This window comes from Sceloporus occidentalis, unplaced genomic scaffold (assembly GCF_023333645.1).
Source record: "Sceloporus occidentalis isolate IW3139 unplaced genomic scaffold, rSceOcc1.0.p SCAF_28, whole genome shotgun sequence".
Taxonomy (NCBI): Eukaryota; Metazoa; Chordata; class Lepidosauria; order Squamata; family Phrynosomatidae; genus Sceloporus; species Sceloporus occidentalis.
In genome coordinates this window covers 3,809,458-3,825,198 of record NW_028317008.1, presented here as the reverse complement: position 1 = coordinate 3,825,198, position 15,741 = coordinate 3,809,458, and the positions used below count along the sequence as shown (strand labels likewise).

At 45.9% G+C, this 15,741-nt stretch overlaps 18 non-coding genes across 18 annotated transcripts; all 18 read left to right on the top strand.

Moving 5' to 3' along the window:
- The first annotated feature begins 91 nt into the window (after positions 1 to 91).
- TRNAL-UAG (transfer RNA leucine (anticodon UAG)) lies at positions 92 to 173 on the top strand. Its single transcript has one exon. It is a non-coding gene; the product is annotated as a tRNA-Leu (tRNA).
- Positions 174 to 583: 410 nt separating this feature from the next.
- On the top strand, positions 584 to 665 carry TRNAL-AAG (transfer RNA leucine (anticodon AAG)). The gene has a single exon. It is a non-coding gene; the product is annotated as a tRNA-Leu (tRNA).
- Positions 666 to 1,333: 668 nt separating this feature from the next.
- TRNAL-UAG (transfer RNA leucine (anticodon UAG)) lies at positions 1,334 to 1,415 on the top strand. The gene has a single exon. It is a non-coding gene; the product is annotated as a tRNA-Leu (tRNA).
- Positions 1,416 to 1,878: 463 nt separating this feature from the next.
- On the top strand, positions 1,879 to 1,960 carry TRNAL-AAG (transfer RNA leucine (anticodon AAG)). Its single transcript has one exon. It is a non-coding gene; the product is annotated as a tRNA-Leu (tRNA).
- Positions 1,961 to 2,392: 432 nt separating this feature from the next.
- TRNAL-UAG (transfer RNA leucine (anticodon UAG)) lies at positions 2,393 to 2,474 on the top strand. The gene has a single exon. It is a non-coding gene; the product is annotated as a tRNA-Leu (tRNA).
- A 906-nt stretch (positions 2,475 to 3,380) lies between these two features.
- TRNAL-UAA (transfer RNA leucine (anticodon UAA)) lies at positions 3,381 to 3,462 on the top strand. Its single transcript has one exon. It is a non-coding gene; the product is annotated as a tRNA-Leu (tRNA).
- Positions 3,463 to 4,232: 770 nt separating this feature from the next.
- On the top strand, positions 4,233 to 4,314 carry TRNAL-UAG (transfer RNA leucine (anticodon UAG)). Its single transcript has one exon. It is a non-coding gene; the product is annotated as a tRNA-Leu (tRNA).
- Positions 4,315 to 5,120: 806 nt separating this feature from the next.
- Positions 5,121 to 5,202, top strand: TRNAL-AAG (transfer RNA leucine (anticodon AAG)). Its single transcript has one exon. It is a non-coding gene; the product is annotated as a tRNA-Leu (tRNA).
- A 410-nt stretch (positions 5,203 to 5,612) lies between these two features.
- On the top strand, positions 5,613 to 5,694 carry TRNAL-UAG (transfer RNA leucine (anticodon UAG)). Its single transcript has one exon. It is a non-coding gene; the product is annotated as a tRNA-Leu (tRNA).
- Positions 5,695 to 6,104: 410 nt separating this feature from the next.
- Positions 6,105 to 6,186, top strand: TRNAL-UAG (transfer RNA leucine (anticodon UAG)). Its single transcript has one exon. It is a non-coding gene; the product is annotated as a tRNA-Leu (tRNA).
- A 751-nt stretch (positions 6,187 to 6,937) lies between these two features.
- Positions 6,938 to 7,019, top strand: TRNAL-UAG (transfer RNA leucine (anticodon UAG)). The gene has a single exon. It is a non-coding gene; the product is annotated as a tRNA-Leu (tRNA).
- Positions 7,020 to 8,456: 1,437 nt separating this feature from the next.
- TRNAL-AAG (transfer RNA leucine (anticodon AAG)) lies at positions 8,457 to 8,538 on the top strand. The gene has a single exon. It is a non-coding gene; the product is annotated as a tRNA-Leu (tRNA).
- A 794-nt stretch (positions 8,539 to 9,332) lies between these two features.
- TRNAL-UAG (transfer RNA leucine (anticodon UAG)) lies at positions 9,333 to 9,414 on the top strand. The gene has a single exon. It is a non-coding gene; the product is annotated as a tRNA-Leu (tRNA).
- A 918-nt stretch (positions 9,415 to 10,332) lies between these two features.
- Positions 10,333 to 10,414, top strand: TRNAL-UAG (transfer RNA leucine (anticodon UAG)). The gene has a single exon. It is a non-coding gene; the product is annotated as a tRNA-Leu (tRNA).
- A 1,437-nt stretch (positions 10,415 to 11,851) lies between these two features.
- On the top strand, positions 11,852 to 11,933 carry TRNAL-AAG (transfer RNA leucine (anticodon AAG)). Its single transcript has one exon. It is a non-coding gene; the product is annotated as a tRNA-Leu (tRNA).
- Positions 11,934 to 13,878: 1,945 nt separating this feature from the next.
- TRNAL-AAG (transfer RNA leucine (anticodon AAG)) lies at positions 13,879 to 13,960 on the top strand. The gene has a single exon. It is a non-coding gene; the product is annotated as a tRNA-Leu (tRNA).
- A 924-nt stretch (positions 13,961 to 14,884) lies between these two features.
- TRNAL-AAG (transfer RNA leucine (anticodon AAG)) lies at positions 14,885 to 14,966 on the top strand. Its single transcript has one exon. It is a non-coding gene; the product is annotated as a tRNA-Leu (tRNA).
- Positions 14,967 to 15,634: 668 nt separating this feature from the next.
- Positions 15,635 to 15,716, top strand: TRNAL-UAG (transfer RNA leucine (anticodon UAG)). The gene has a single exon. It is a non-coding gene; the product is annotated as a tRNA-Leu (tRNA).
- The last annotated feature ends 25 nt before the right edge of the window (positions 15,717 to 15,741 follow it).

Genomic DNA, 15,741 nt, shown 5'->3' with positions numbered 1-15,741 from the left:
TGATGAATAGTGAAGTGAGGGAGTTGAAACTACAACTCTTCCTTTGGTGAGTAAACACCCTTGGAGAGTGGTACACCCTCCGCGGTCACTCGGTAGCGTGGCCGAGCGGTCTAAGGTGCTGGATTTAGGCTCCAGTCTCTCTGGAGGCATGGGTTCGAATCCCACCGCTGCCATGTTTTCTTAACGTAGACAAGTGTGCTTAGAAATACTTGTTTGTTTATTAGCTCTTTGTTAGTAACTACTTGTCACCTTGCATTCTGTCAGCCTGGGAAACAAGCAGTAGCAAGTCTCTTATCTTGCAAAGTGTTGCAGAAAGATACTTTTAAGCCTACTTGAAGTTATTCTACATTATCAAGCTCTAACCCCAGTCAGCTTCTGCTGCAGGAAGAGCTTGGTTGGCCCAGTATAGCAAAATCAGTCCCCTCACCCATTCAATCTTGCATTACTCAGGGCCAGCTTTGTCCTTCCTGCTGGTGAAAGGGTCCACTTTATGATGAATAGTGAAGTGAAGGGAGTTGAAACTACAACTCTTCCTTTTGTGAGTAAACCCCCTTGGAGAGTGGTACATCACCCGCCGCCACACGGTAGCGTGGCCGAGCGGTCTAAGGTGCTGTATTAAGGCTCCAGTCTCTTCGGAGGCGTGGGTTCAAATCCCACCGCTGCCATGTTTTCTTAACGTAGACAAATGTGCTTAGAAATACTTGTTTGTTCATTAGCTCTTTGTTAATAACTACTTGTCACCTTGCATGCTGTCAGCCTGGGAAACAAGCAGTAGCAAGTCTCTTATCTTGCAAAGTGTTGCAGAAAGATACTTTTAAGCATACTTGAAGTTATTCTACATTATCAAGCTCTAACCCCAGTCAGCTTCTGCTGCAGGAAGAGCTTGGTTGGCCCAGGCGTGGGTTCAAATCCCACTGCTGCCATGTTTTCTTAACGTAGACAAGTGTGCTTAGAAATACTTGTTTGTTCATTAGCTCTTTGTTAATAACTACTTGTCAACTTGCATTCTGTCAGCCTGGGAAACAAGCAGTAGCAAGTCTCTTATCTAGCAAAGTGTTGCAGAAAGATACTTTTATGCCTACTTGAAGTTATTCTACATTATCAAGCTCTAACCCCAGTCAGCTTCTGCTGCAGGAAGAGCTTGGTTGGCCCAGTATAGTAAAATCAGTCCCCTCACCCATTCAGTCTTGCATTACTCAGGGCCAGCTTTGTCCTTCCTGCTGGTGAAAGGGTCCACTTCATGATGAATAGTGAAGTGAAGGGAGTTGAAACTACAACTCTTCCTTTGGTGAGTAAACCCCCTTGGAGAGTGGTACACCGTCCACCGTCACTCGGTAGGGTGGCCGAGCGGTCTAAGGCGCTGGATTTAGGCTCCAGTCTCTCTGGAGGCGTGGGTTCAAATCCCACCGCTGCCATGTTTTCTTAACGTAGACAAGTGTGCTTAGAAATACTTGTTTGTTCATTAGCTCTTTGTTAGTAATTACTAATTTAGTAGTAACTACTAATTGATTAGCTCTTTGTTAGTCACCTTGCATTCTGTCAGCCTGGGAAACAAGCAGTAGCAAGTCTCTTATCTTTCAAAGTCTTGCAGAAAGATACTTTTAAGCCTACTTGAAGTTATTCTACATTATCAAGCTCTAACCCCAGTCAGCTTCTGCTGCAGGAAGAGCTTGGTTGGCCCAGTATAGCAAAATCAGTGTTATTTCTTCAGAGTCCCCTCACCCATTCAATCTTGCATTACTCAGGGCCAGCTTTGTCCTTCCTGCTGGTGAAAGGGTCCACTTCATGATGAATAGTGAAGTGAAGGGAGTTGAAACTACAACTCTTCCTTTGGTGAGTAAACCCCCTTGGAGAGTGGTACACCACCCGCCGCCACACGGTAGCGTGGCCGAGCGGTCTAAAGCGCTGGATTAAGGCTCCAGTGTCTTCGGAGGCGTGGGTTCAAATCCCACCGCTGCCAAGTTTTCTTAACGTAGACAAATGTGCTTAGAAATACTTGTTTGTTCATTAGCTCTTTGTTAATAACTACTTGTCACCTTGCATTCTGTCAGCCTGGGAAACAAGTAGTAGCAAGTCTCTTATCTTGCAAAGTGTTGCAGAAAGATACTTTTAAGCCTACTTGAAGTTATTCTACATTATCAAGCTCTAACCCCAGTCAGCTTCTGCTGCAGGAAGAGCTTGGTTGGCCCAGTTTAATGTATAGCAAAATCAGTGTTATTTCTTCAAAGTCCCCTCACCCATTCAATCTTGCATTACTCAGGGCCAGCTTTGTCCTTCCTGCTGGTGAAAGGGTCCACTTCATGATGAATAGTGAAGTGAGGGAGTTGAAACTACAACTCTTCCTTTGGTGAGTAAACCCCCTTGGAGAGTGGTACACCCTCCGCGGTCACTCGGTAGCGTGGCCGAGCGGTCTAAGGTGCTGGATTTAGGCTCCAGTCTCTTCGGAGGCGTGGGTTCAAATCCCACCGCTGCCATGTTTTCTTAACGTAGACAAATGTGCTTAGAAATACTTGTTTGTTCATTAGCTCTTTGTTAGTAACTACTTGTCACCTTGCATTCTGTCAGCCTGGGAAACAAGCAGTAGCAAGTCTCTTATCCTGCAAAGTGTTGCAGAAAGATACTTTTAAGCCTACTTGAAGTTATTCTACATTATCAAGCTCTAACCCCAGTCAGCTTCTGCTGCAGGAAGAGCTTGGTTGGCCCTGTCACGGAGCTGGCTAGTCCGTCCGACTACCTCCGCTGTCTTGTGCTCCCTTAGCCTGGGACAACACACTTTCCCCGGTTCCCCAGTCACTCGCCGAGACTCAGTGTAGGGTAAAACCAAACGAAGACTGATTTATTTTAGGCACACAGAGCTGGATATATCCAGCAAAACACACATTAACATAAAACAAGATATTGGGACACAAACCTCCCCCTTAATCTGCCTCTCAGAGACAACAGGGGCAGTAACGGGATTAACAATACAATAGGGGGGAGACTGATTTATACAACATTAAACATCAAAGAATGGTGGTCACTCCCTGGTGGCAGATCCTGGCTGTCTGCCGGAGATAATCCCCTCAGCCAGTGATGAGATGATACTGCTGGGGGTAGCCACAGAAGTCTCTACAAACCCAGGGCCCATAGTCAATAGGGAGGAGGCTGGCAGTCAGGCTTCTCCAGTGGCCCCAGTGAAGGAGGCTTCCGTCACAGGCCCAGTATAGCAAAATCAGTCCCCTCACCCATTCAATCTTGCATTACTCAGGGCCAGCTTTGTCCTTCCTGCTGGTGAAAGGGTCAAATTCATGATGAATAGTGAAGTGAAGGGAGTTGAAACTACAACTCTTCCTTTGGTGAGTAAACCCCCTTGGAGAGTGGTACACCCTTCGCCGTCACTCGGTAGCGTGGCCGAGCGGTCTAAGGCGCTGGGTTTAAGCTCCAGTCTCTCTGGAGGCGTGGGTTCAAATCCCACCGCTGCCATGTTTTCTTAACGTAGACAGGTGTGCTTAAAAATACTTGTTTGTTCATTAGCTCTTTGTTAGTAACTACTTGTCAGCTTGTATTCTGTCAGCCTGGGAAACAAGCAGTAGCAAGTCTCTTATCTTGCAAAGTGTTGCAGAAAGATACTTTTAAGCCTACTTGAAGTTATTCTACATTATCGAGCTCTAACCCCAGTCAGCTTCTGCTGCAGGAAGAGCTTGGTTGGCCCAGGCGTGGGTTCAAATCCCACCACTGCCATGCGTGTGCTAAACTTTCAATTGGTAGCCAGGCAGAGCGGTCTAAGGTGCTGGATTTAGGCTCCAGTCTCTCTGGAGGCGTGGGTTTGAATCCCACCGCTACCATGTTTTCTTAACGTAGACAAATGTGCTTAGAAATACTTGTTTGTTCATTAGCTCTTTGTTAATAACTACTTGTCACCTTGCATTCTGTCAGCCTGGGAAACAAGCAGAAGCAAGTCTCATCTTGCAAAGTGTTGCAGAAAGATACTTTTAAGCCTACTTGAAGTTATTCTACATTATCAAGCTCTAACCCCAGTCAGCTTCTGCTGCAGGAAGAGCTTGGTTGGCCCAGTATAGCAAAATCAGTCCCCTCACCCATTCAATCTTGCATTACTCAGGGCCAGCTTTGTCCTTCCTGCTGGTGAAAGGGTCCACTTCATGATGAATAGTGAAGTGAAGGGAGTTGAAACTACAACTCTTCCTTTGATGAGTAAACCCCCTTGTAGAGTGGTACACCGTCCGCCGTCACTCGGTAGCGTGGCCGAGCGGTCAAAGGCGCTGGATTTAGGCTCCAGTCTCTCTGGAGGCATGGGTTCGAATCCCACCGCTGCCATCTTTTCTTAACGTAGACAGGTGTGCTTAGAAATACTTGTTTGTTCATTAGCTCTTTGTTAGTAACTACTTGTCAGCTTGCATTCTGTCAGCCTGGGAAACAAGCAGTAGCAAGTCTCTTATCTTGCAAAGTGTTGCAGAAAGATACTTTTAAGCCTACTTGAAGTTATTCTACATTATCAAGCTTGCATTACTCAGGGCCAGCTTTGTCCTTCCTGCTGGTGAAAGGGTCCACTTCATGATGAATAGTGAAGTGAAGGGAGAAGAAACTACAACTCTTCCTTTGGCTCCTCTGCTGTCACTCAGTAGCGTGGCCGAGCGGTCTAAGGCGCTGGATTAAGGCTCCAGTCTCTTCGGAGGCGTGGGTTCAAATCCCATGTTTTCTTAACGTAGACAAGTGTGCTTAGAAATACTTGTTTGTTCATTAGCTCTTTGTTAATAACTACTTGTCAATTTGCATTCTGTCAGCCTCGGAAACAAGAGCAGTAGCAAGTCTCTTGCAAAGTGTTGCAGAAAGATACTTTTAAGCCTACTTGAAGTTATTCTACATTATCAAGCTCTAACCCCAGTCAGCTTCTGCTGCAGGAAGAGCTTGGTTGGCCCAGTTTAATGTATAGGAAAATCTGTGTTATTTCTTCAAAGTCCCCTCACCCATTCAATCTTGCATTACTCAGGGCCAGCTTTGTCCTTCCTGCTGGTGAAAGGGTCCACTTCATGATGAATAGTGAAGTGAAGGGAGAAGAAACTACAACTCTTCCTTTGGTGAGTAAACCCCCTTGGAGAGTGGTACACCATCCACCGTCACTGGGTAGCGTGGCCGAGCAGTCTAAGGCGCTGGATTAAGGCTCCAGTCTATTCGGAGGCGTGGGTTCAAATCCCACTGCTGCCATGTCATCTTAACGTAGAAAAGTGTGCTTAGAAATACTTGTTTGTTCATTAGCTCTTTGTTAATAACTACTTGTCACTTTGCATTCTGTCAGCCTGGGAAACAAGCAGTAGCAAGTCTCTTATCTTGCAAAGTGTTGCAGAAAGATACTTTTAAGCCTACTTGAAGTTATTCTACATTATCAAGCTCTAACCCCAGTCAGCTTCTGCTGCAGGAAGAGCTTGGTTGGCCCAGTATAGCAAAATCAGTCCCCTCACCCATTCAGTCTTGCATTACTCAGGGCCAGCTTTGTCCTTCCTGCTGGTGAAAGGGTCCACTTCATGATGAATAGTGAAGTGAAGGGAGTTGAAACTACAACTCTTCCTTTGGTGAGTAAACCCCCTTGGAGAGTGGTACACCATCCACCGTCACTCGGTAGCGTGGCCGAGCAGTCTAAGGCGCTGGATTTAGGCTCCAGTCTCTCTGGAGGCGTGGGTTCAAATCCCACCGCTGCCATGTTTTCTTAACGTAGACAAGTGTGCTTAGAAATACTTGTTTGTTCATTAGCTCTTTGTTTGTAACTACTTGTCAGCTTGCATTCTGTCAGCCTGGGAAACAAGCAGTAGCAAGTCTCTTATCTTGCAAAGTGTTGCAGAAAGATACTTTTAAGCCTACTTGAAGTTATTCTACATTATCAAGCTCTAACCCCAGTCAGCTTCTGCTGCAGGAAGAGCTTGGTTGGCCCAGTATAGCAAAATCAGTCCCCTCACCCATTCAATCTTGCATTACTCAGGGCCAGCTTTGTCCTTCCTGCTGGTGAAAGGGTCCACTTCATGATGAATAGTGAAGTGAAGGGAGTTGAAACTACAACTCTTCCTTTGGTGAGTAAACCCCCTTGGAGAGTGGTACACCATCCGCCGTCACTCGGTAGCATGGCCGAGCGGTCTAAGGCGCTGGATTTAGGCTCCAGTCTCTCTGGAGGCGTGGGTTCGAATCCCACTGCTGCCATGTTTTCTTAACGTAGACAAGTGTGCTTAGAAATACTTGTTTGTTCATTAGCTCTTTGTTAGTAACTACTTGTCACCTTACATTCTGTCAGCCTGGGAAACAAGCAGTAGCAAGTCTCTTATCTTGCAAAGTGTTGCAGAAAGATACTTTTAAGCCTACTTGAAGTTATTCTACATTATCAAGCTCTAACCCCAGTCAGCTTCTGCTGCAGGAAGAGCTTGGTTGGCCCAGTATAGCAAAATCAGTGTTATTTCTTCAAAGTCCCCTCACCCATTCAATCTTGCATTACTCAGGGCCAGCTTTGTCCTTCCTGCTGGTGAAAGGGTCCACTTCATGATGAATAGTGAAGTGAGGGAGTTGAAACTACAACTCTTCCTTTGGTGAGTAAACCCCCTTCGAGAGTGGTACACCATCCACCGTCACTCGGTAGCGTGGCCGAGCGGTCTAAGGCGCTGGATTTAGGCTCCAGTCTCTCTGGAGGCGTGGGTTCAAATCCCACCGCTGCAATGTTTTCTTAACGTATACAAGTGTGCTTAGAAATACTTGTTTGTTCAAGAGCTTGGTTGGCCCAGTATAGCAAAATCAGTCCCCTCACCCATTCAATCTTGCATTACTCAGGGCCAGCTTTGTCCTTCCTGCTGGTGAAAGGGTCCACTTCATGATGAATAGTGAAGTGAAGGGAGTTGAAACTACAACTCTTCCTTTGGTGAGTAAACCCCCTTGGAGAGTGGTACACCATCCGCCGTCACTCGGTAGCATGGCCGAGCGGTCTAAGGCGCTGGATTTAGGCTCCAGTCTCTCTGGAGGCGTGGGTTCGAATCCCACTGCTGCCATGTTTTCTTAACGTAGACAAGTGTGCTTAGAAATACTTGTTTGTTCATTAGCTCTTTGTTAGTAACTACTTGTCACCTTACATTCTGTCAGCCTGGGAAACAAGCAGTAGCAAGTCTCTTATCTTGCAAAGTGTTGCAGAAAGATACTTTTAAGCCTACTTGAAGTTATTCTACATTATCAAGCTCTAACCCCAGTCAGCTTCTGCTGCAGGAAGAGCTTGGTTGGCCCAGTATAGCAAAATCAGTGTTATTTCTTCAGAGTCCCCTCACCCATTCAATCTTGCATTACTCAGGGCCAGCTTTGTCCTTCCTGCTGGTGAAAGGGTCCACTTCATGATGAATAGTGAAGTGAAGGGAGTTGAAACTACAACTCTTCCTTTGGTGAGTAAACCCCCTTGGAGAGTGGTACACCCTCCGCCTTCACTTGGTAGCGTAGCCGAGTGGTTTAAAGCGCTGGGTTTAGGCTCCAGTCTCTTCGGAGGCGTGGGTTCAAATCCCACTGCTGCCATATTTCCTTAACGTAGACAAGTGTGCTTGTTTGTTCATTAGCTCTTTGTTAGTAACTACTTGTCACCTTGCATTCTGTCAGCCTGGAAAACAAGCAGTAGCAAGTCTCTTATCTTGCAAAGTGTTGCAGAAAGATACTTTTAAGCCTACTTGAAGTTATTCTACATTATCAAGCTCTAACCCCAGTCAGCTTCTGCTGCAGGAAGAGCTTGGTTGGCCCAGTATAGCAAAATCAGTGTTATTTCTTCAAAGTCCCCTCACCCATTCAATCTTGCATTACTCAGGGCCAGCTTTGTCCTTCCTGCTGGTGAAAGGGTCCACTTCATGATGAATAGTGAAGTGAAGGGAGTTGAAACTACAACTCTTCCTTTGGTGAGTAAACCCCCTTGGAGAGTGGTACACCCTCTACTGTCACTTGGTAGCGTGACCGAGCGGTCTAAGGCGCTTGCTTAAGGCTCCAGTCTCTTCGGAGGCGTGGGTTCAAATCCCACCGCTGCCATGTTTTCTTAACGTAGACAAGTGTGCTTAGAAATACTTGTTTGTTCATTAGCTCTTTGTTAATAACTACTTGTCACCTTGCATTGTCAGCCTGGGAAACAAGCAGTAGCAAGTCTCTTATCTTGCAAAGTGTTGCAGAAAGATACTTTTAAGCCTACTTGAAGTTATTCTACATTATCAAGCTCTAACCCCAGTCAGCTTCTGCTGCAGGAAGAGCTTGGTTGGCCCAGTTTAATGTATAGCAAAATCAGTGTTATTTCTTCAAAGTCCCCTCACCCATTCAATCTTGCATTACTCAGGGCCAGCTTTGTCCTTCCTGCTGGTGAAAGGGTCCACTTCATGATGAATAGTGAAGTGAAGGGAGTTGAAACTACAACTCTTCCTTTGATGCGTAAACCCCCTTGGAGAGTGGTACACCACTAGCCCTCACTCGGTAGCGTGGCCGAGCGGTCTAAGGCGCTGGATTAAGGCTCCAGTCTCTTCGGAGGCGTGGGTTCAAATCCCACCGCTGCCATGTTTTCTTAACGTAGACAAGTGTGCTTAGAAATACTTGTTTGTTCATTAGCTCTTTGTTAGTAACTACTTGTCACCTTGCATTCTGTCAGTCTGGAAAACAAGCAGTAGCAAGTCTCTTATCTTGCAAAGTGTTGCAGAAAGATACTTTTAAGCCTACTTGAAGTTATTCTACATTATCAAGCTCTAACCCCAGTCAGCTTCTGCTGCAGTAAGAGCTTGGTTGGCCCAGGCGTAGGTTCAAATCCCACCACTGCCATGCGTGCGCTAAACTTTTAATTGGTAGCCTGGCAGAGCGGTCTAAGGTGATGGATTTAGGCTCCAGTCTCTCTGGAGGCGTGGGTTCAAATCCCACCGCTGCCATGTTTTCTTAACGTAGACAAGTGTGCTTAGAAATACTTGTTTGTTCATTAGCTCTTTGTTAGTAACTACTTGTCAGCTTGCTTTCTGTCAGCCTGGGAAACAAGCAGTAGCAAGACTCTTATCTTGCAAAGTGTTGCAGAAAGATACTTTTAAGCCTACTTGAAGTTATTCTACATTATCAAGCTCTAACCCCAGTCAGCTTCTGCTGCAGGAAGAGCTTGGTTGGCCCAGTTTAATGTATAGCAAAATCTGTGTTATTTCTTCAAAGTCCCCTCACCCATTCAATCTTGCATTACTCAGGGCCAGCTTTGTCCTTCCTGCTGGTGAAAGGGTCCACTTCATGATGAATAGTGAAGTGAGGGAGTTGAAACTACAACTCTTCCTTTGGTGAGTAAACCCCCTTGGAGAGTGGTACCCCCTCCACTGTCACTTGGTAGCGTGGCCGAGCGGTCTAAGGCGCTGGATTTAGGCTCCAGTCTCTATGGAGGCGTGGGTTCAAACCCCACCGCTGCCTTGTTTTCTTAACGTAAACAAGTATGCTTAGAAATACTTGTTTGTTCATTAGCTCTTTGTTAATAAATACTTGTCAGGTTGCATTCTGTCAGCCTGGGAAACAAGCAGTAGCAAGTCTCTTATCCTGCAAAGTGTTGCAGAAAGATACTTTTAAGCCTACTTGAAGTTATTCTACATTATCAAGCTCTAACCCCAGTCAGCTTCTGCTGCAGGAAGAGCTTGGTTGGCCCAGTATAGCAAAATCAGTGTTATTTCTTCAAAGTCCCCTCACCCATTCAATCTTGCATTACTCAGGGCCAGCTTTGTCCTTCCTGCTGGTGAAAGGGTCCACTTCATGATGAATAGTGAAGTGAAGGGAGTTGAAACTACAACTCTTCCTTTGGTGAGTAAACCCCCTTGGAGAGTGGTACACCTCCCGCCGTCACTCGGTAGCTTGGCCGAGCGGTCTAAGGCGCTGGGTTTAGGCTCCAGTCTCTCTGGAGGCGTGGGTTCGAGTCCCACCGCTGCCATCTTTTCTTAACGTAGACAAGTGTGCTTAGAAATACTTGTTTGTTCATTAGCTCTTTGTTAATAACTACTTGTCACCTTGCATTCTGTAAGCCTGGGAAACAAGCAGTAGCAAGTCTCTTATCTTGCAAAGTGTTGCAGAAAGATACTTTTAAGCCTACTTGAAGTTATTCTACATTATCAAGCTCTAACCCCAGTCAGCTTCTGCTGCAGGAAGAGCTTGGTTGGCCCAGTATAGCAAAATCAGTCCCCTCACCCATTCAATCTTGCATTACTCAGGGCCAGCTTTGTCCTTCCTGCTGGTGAAAGGGTCCACTTCATGATGAATAGTGAAGTGAAGGGAGTTGAAACTACAACTCTTCCTTTGATGAGTAAACCCCCTTGGAGAGTGGTACACCGTCCACCGTCACTCGGTAGTGTGGCCGAGCGGTCTAAGGCGCTGGATTTAGGCTCCAGTCTCTCTGGAGGCGTGGGTTCAAATCCCACCGCTGCTATGTTTTCTTATCGTAGACAAGTGTGCTTAGAAATACTTGTTTGTTCATTAGCTCTTTGTTAGTAACTACTTGTCAGCTTGCTTTCTGTCAGCCTGGGAAACAAGCAGTAGCAAGACTCTTATCTTGCAAAGTGTTGCAGAAAGATACTTTTAAGCCTACTTGAAGTTATTCTACATTATCAAGCTCTAACCCCAGTCAGCTTCTGCTGCAGGAAGAGCTTGGTTGGCCCAGTATAGCAAAATCAGTGTTATTTCTTCAAAGTCCCCTCACCCATTCAATCTTGCATTACTCAGGGCCAGCTTTGTCCTTCCTGCTGGTGAAAGGGTCCACTTCATGATGAATAGTGAAGTGAAGGGAGTTGAAACTACAACTCTTCCTTTGGTGAGTAAACCCCCTTGGAGAGTGGTACACCCTCCGCCTTCACTTGGTAGCGTAGCCGAGTGGTTTAAAGCGCTGGGTTTAGTCTCCAGTCTCTTCGGAGGCGTGGGTTCAAATCCCACCGCTGCCATATTTTCTTAACGTAGACAAGTGTGCTTGTTTGTTCATTAGCTCTTTGTTAGTAACTACTTGTCACCTTGCATTCTGTCAGCCTGGAAAACAAGCAGTAGCAAGTCTCTTATCTTGCAAAGTGTTGCAGAAAGATACTTTTAAGCCTACTTGAAGTTATTCTACATTATCAAGCTCTAACCCCAGTCAGCTTCTGCTGCAGGAAGAGCTTGGTTGGCCCAGTATAGCAAAATCAGTGTTATTTCTTCAAAGTCCCCTCACCCATTCAATCTTGCATTACTCAGGGCCAGCTTTGTCCTTCCTGCTGGTGAAAGGGTCCACTTCATGATGAATAGTGAAGTGAAGGGAGTTGAAACTACAACTCTTCCTTTGGTGAGTAAACCCCCTTGGAGAGTGGGACACCCTCTACTGTCACTTGGTAGCGTGACCGAGCGGTCTGAGGCGCTTGCTTAAGGCTCCGGTCTCTTCGGAGGCGTGGGTTCAAATCCCACCGCTGCCGTGTTTTCTTAACGTAGACAAGTGTGCTTAGAAATACTTGTTTGTTCATTAGCTCTTTGTTAATAACTACTTGTCACCTTGCATTGTCAGCCTGGGAAACAAGCAGTAGCAAGTCTCTTATCTTGCAAAGTGTTGCAGAAAGATACTTTTAAGCCTACTTGAAGTTATTCTACATTATCAAGCTCTAACCCCAGTCAGCTTCTGCTGCAGGAAGAGCTTGGTTGGCCCAGTTTAATGTATAGCAAAATCAGTGTTATTTCTTCAAAGTCCCCTCACCCATTCAATCTTGCATTACTCAGGGCCAGCTTTGTCCTTCCTGCTGGTGAAAGGGTCCACTTCATGATGAATAGTGAAGTGAAGGGAGTTGAAACTACAACTCTTCCTTTGATGCGTAAACCCCCTTGGAGAGTGGTACACCACTAGCCGTCACTCGGTAGCGTGGCCGAGCGGTCTAAGGCGCTGGATTAAGGCTCCAGTCTCTTCGGAGGCGTGGGTTCAAATCCCACCGCTGCCATGTTTTCTTAACGTAGACAAGTGTGCTTAGAAATACTTGTTTGTTCATTAGCTCTTTGTTAATAACTACTTGTCACTTTGCATTCTGTCAGCCTGGGAAACAAGCAGTAGCAAGACTCTTATCTTGCAAAGTGTTGCAGAAAGATACTTTTAAGCCTACTTGAAGTTATTCTACATTATCAAGCTCTAACCCCAGTCAGCTTCTGCTGCAGGAAGAGCTTGGTTGGCCCAGTATAGCAAAATCAGTGTTATTTCTTCAAAGTCCCCTCACCCATTCAATCTTGCATTACTCAGGGCCAGCTTTGTCCTTCCTGCTGGTGAAAGGGTCCACTTCATGATGAATAGTGAAGTGAGGGAGTTGAAACTACAACTCTTCCTTTGGTGAGTAAACCCCCTTGGAGAGTGGTACACCCTCCACTGTCACTTGGTAGCGTGGCTGAGCGATCTAAGGCGCTGAATTAACGACCAGTCTCTTCGGAGGCGTTGGTTCAAATCCCACCGCTGCCATGCTTTTCCATGTTTGTCATGTGTGCACTAGATTTTCAATTAGTAGCATGGCCAAGCAATTAAGGCGCTGGATTAAGGCTCCAGTCTCTTTGGAGGCGTGGGTTCAAATCCCACCGCTGCCATGTTTTTTTAACGTAGACAAATGTGCTTAGAAATACATGTTTGTTTATTAGCTCTTTGTTAATAACTACTTGTCAGCTTGCATTCTGTCAGCCTGGGAAACAAGCAGTAGCAAGTCTCTTATCTTGCAAAGTGTTGCAGAAAGATACTTTTAAGCCTACTTGAAGTTATTCTACATTATCAAGCTCTAACCCCAGTCAGCTTCTGCTGCAGGAAGAGCTTGGTTGGCCCAGGCGTGGGTTCAAATCCCACCACTGCCATGCGTGCGCTAAACTTTTAATTGGTAACCTGGCCGAGCGGTCTAAGGTGCTGGATTTAGGCTCCAGTTTCTCTGGAGGCGTGGGTTCGAATCCCACAGCTGCCAAGTTTTCTTAACGTAGACAAGTGTGCTTAGAAATACTTGTTTGTTCATTAGCTCTTTGTTAGTAACTACTTGTCAACTTGCATTCTGTCAGCCTGGGAAACAAGCAGTAGCAAGTCTCTTATCTTGCAAAGTGTTGCAGAAAGATACTTTTAAGCCTACTTGAAGTTATTCTACATTATCAAGCTCTAACCCCAGTCAGCTTCTGCTGCAGGAAGAGCTTGGTTGGCCCAGTATAGCAAAATCAGTCCCCTCACCCATTCAGTCTTGCATTACTCAGGGCCAGCTTTGTCCTTCCTGCTGGTGAAAGGGTCCACTTCATGATGAATAGTGAAGTGAAGGGAGTTGAAACTACAACTCTTCCTTTGGTGAGTAAACCCCCTTGGAGAGTGGTACACCCTCCACCGTCACTCGGTAGCATGGCCGAGCAGTCTAAGGCGCTGGGTTTAGGCTCCAGTTTCTCTGGAGGCGTGGGTTCGAATTCCACCGCTGCCATGTTTTCTTAACGTAGACAAGTGTGCTTAGAAATACTTGTTTGTTCATTAGCTCTTTGTTAGTAATTACTAATTTAGTAGTAACTACTAATTGATTAGCTCTTTGTTAGTCACCTTGCATTCTGTCAGCCTGGGAAACAAGCAGTAGCAAGTCTCTTATCTTTCAAAGTGTTGCAGAAAGATACTTTTAAGCCTACTTGAAGTTATTCTACATTATCAAGCTCTAACCCCAGTCAGCTTCTGCTGCAGGAAGAGCTTGGTTGGCCCAGTATAGCAAAATCAGTGTTATTTCTTCAGAGTCCCCTCACCCATTCAATCTTGCATTACTCAGGGCCAGCTTTGTCCTTCCTGCTGGTGAAAGGGTCCACTTCATGATGAATAGTGAAGTGAAGGGAGTTGAAACTACAACTCTTCCTTTGGTGAGTAAACCCCCTTGGAGAGTGGTACACCACCCGCCGCCACACGGTAGCGTGGCCGAGCGGTCTAAGGCGCTGGATTAAGGCTCCAGTGTCTTCGGAGGCGTGGGTTCAAATCCCACCGCTGCCAAGTTTTCTTAACGTAGACAAATGTGCTTAGAAATACTTGTTTGTTCATTAGCTCTTTGTTAATAACTACTTGTCACCTTGCATTCTGTCAGCCTGGGAAACAAGTAGTAGCAAGTCTCTTATCTTGCAAAGTGTTGCAGAAAGATACTTTTAAGCCTACTTGAAGTTATTCTACATTATCAAGCTCTAACCCCAGTCAGCTTCTGCTGCAGGAAGAGCTTGGTTGGCCCAGTTTAATGTATAGCAAAATCAGTGTTATTTCTTCAAAGTCCCCTCACCCATTCAATCTTGCATTACTCAGGGCCAGCTTTGTCCTTCCTGCTGGTGAAAGGGTCCACTTCATGATGAATAGTGAAGTGAGGGAGTTGAAACTACAACTCTTCCTTTGGTGAGTAAACACCCTTGGAGAGTGGTACACCCTCCGCGGTCACTCGGTAGCGTGGCCGAGCGGTCTAAGGTGCTGGATTTAGGCTCCAGTCTCTCTGGAGGCGTGGGTTCGAATCCCACCACTGCCATGTTTTCTTAACGTAGACAAGTGTGCTTAGAAATACTTGTTTGTTTATTAGCTCTTTGTTAGTAACTACTTGTCACCTTGCATTCTGTCAGCCTGGGAAACAAGCAGTAGCAAGTCTCTTATCTTGCAAAGTGTTGCAGAAAGATACTTTTAAGCCTACTTGAAGTTATTCTACATTATCAAGCTCTAACCCCAGTCAGCTTCTGCTGCAGGAAGAGCTTGGTTGGCCCAGTATAGCAAAATCAGTCCCCTCACCCATTCAATCTTGCATTACTCAGGGCCAGCTTTGTCCTTCCTGCTGGTGAAAGGGTCCACTTCATGATGAATAGTGAAGTGAAGGGAGTTGAAACTACAACTCTTCCTTTTGTGAGTAAACCCCCTTGGAGAGTGGTACATCACCCGCCGCCACACGGTAGCGTGGCCGAGCGGTCTAAGGTGCTGTATTAAGGCTCCAGTCTCTTCGGAGGCGTGGGTTCAAATCCCACCGCTGCCATGTTTTCTTAACGTAGACAAATGTGCTTAGAAATACTTGTTTGTTCATTAGCTCTTTGTTAATAACTACTTGTCACCTTGCATGCTGTCAGCCTGGGAAACAAGCAGTAGCAAGTCTCTTATCTTGCAAAGTGTTGCAGAAAGATACTTTTAAGCATACTTGAAGTTATTCTACATTATCAAGCTCTAACCCCAGTCAGCTTCTGCTGCAGGAAGAGCTTGGTTGGCCCAGGCGTGGGTTCAAATCCCACTGCTGCCATGTTTTCTTAACGTAGACAAGTGTGCTTAGAAATACTTGTTTGTTCATTAGCTCTTTGTTAATAACTACTTGTCAACTTGCATTCTGTCAGCCTGGGAAACAAGCAGTAGCAAGTCTCTTATCTAGCAAAGTGTTGCAGAAAGATACTTTTATGCCTACTTGAAGTTATTCTACATTATCAAGCTCTAACCCCAGTCAGCTTCTGCTGCAGGAAGAGCTTGGTTGGCCCAGTATAGCAAAATCAGTCCCCTCACCCATTCAGTCTTGCATTACTCAGGGCCAGCTTTGTCCTTCCTGCTGGTGAAAGGGTCCACTTCATGATGAATAGTGAAGTGAAGGGAGTTGAAACTACAACTCTTCCTTTGGTGAGTAAACCCCCTTGGAGAGTGGTACACGGTCCACCGTCACTCGGTAGCGTGGCCGAGCGGTCTAAGGCGCTGGATTTAGGCTCCAGTCTCTCTGGAGGCGTGGGTTCAAATCCCACCGCTGCCATGTTTTCTTAACGTAGACAAGTGTG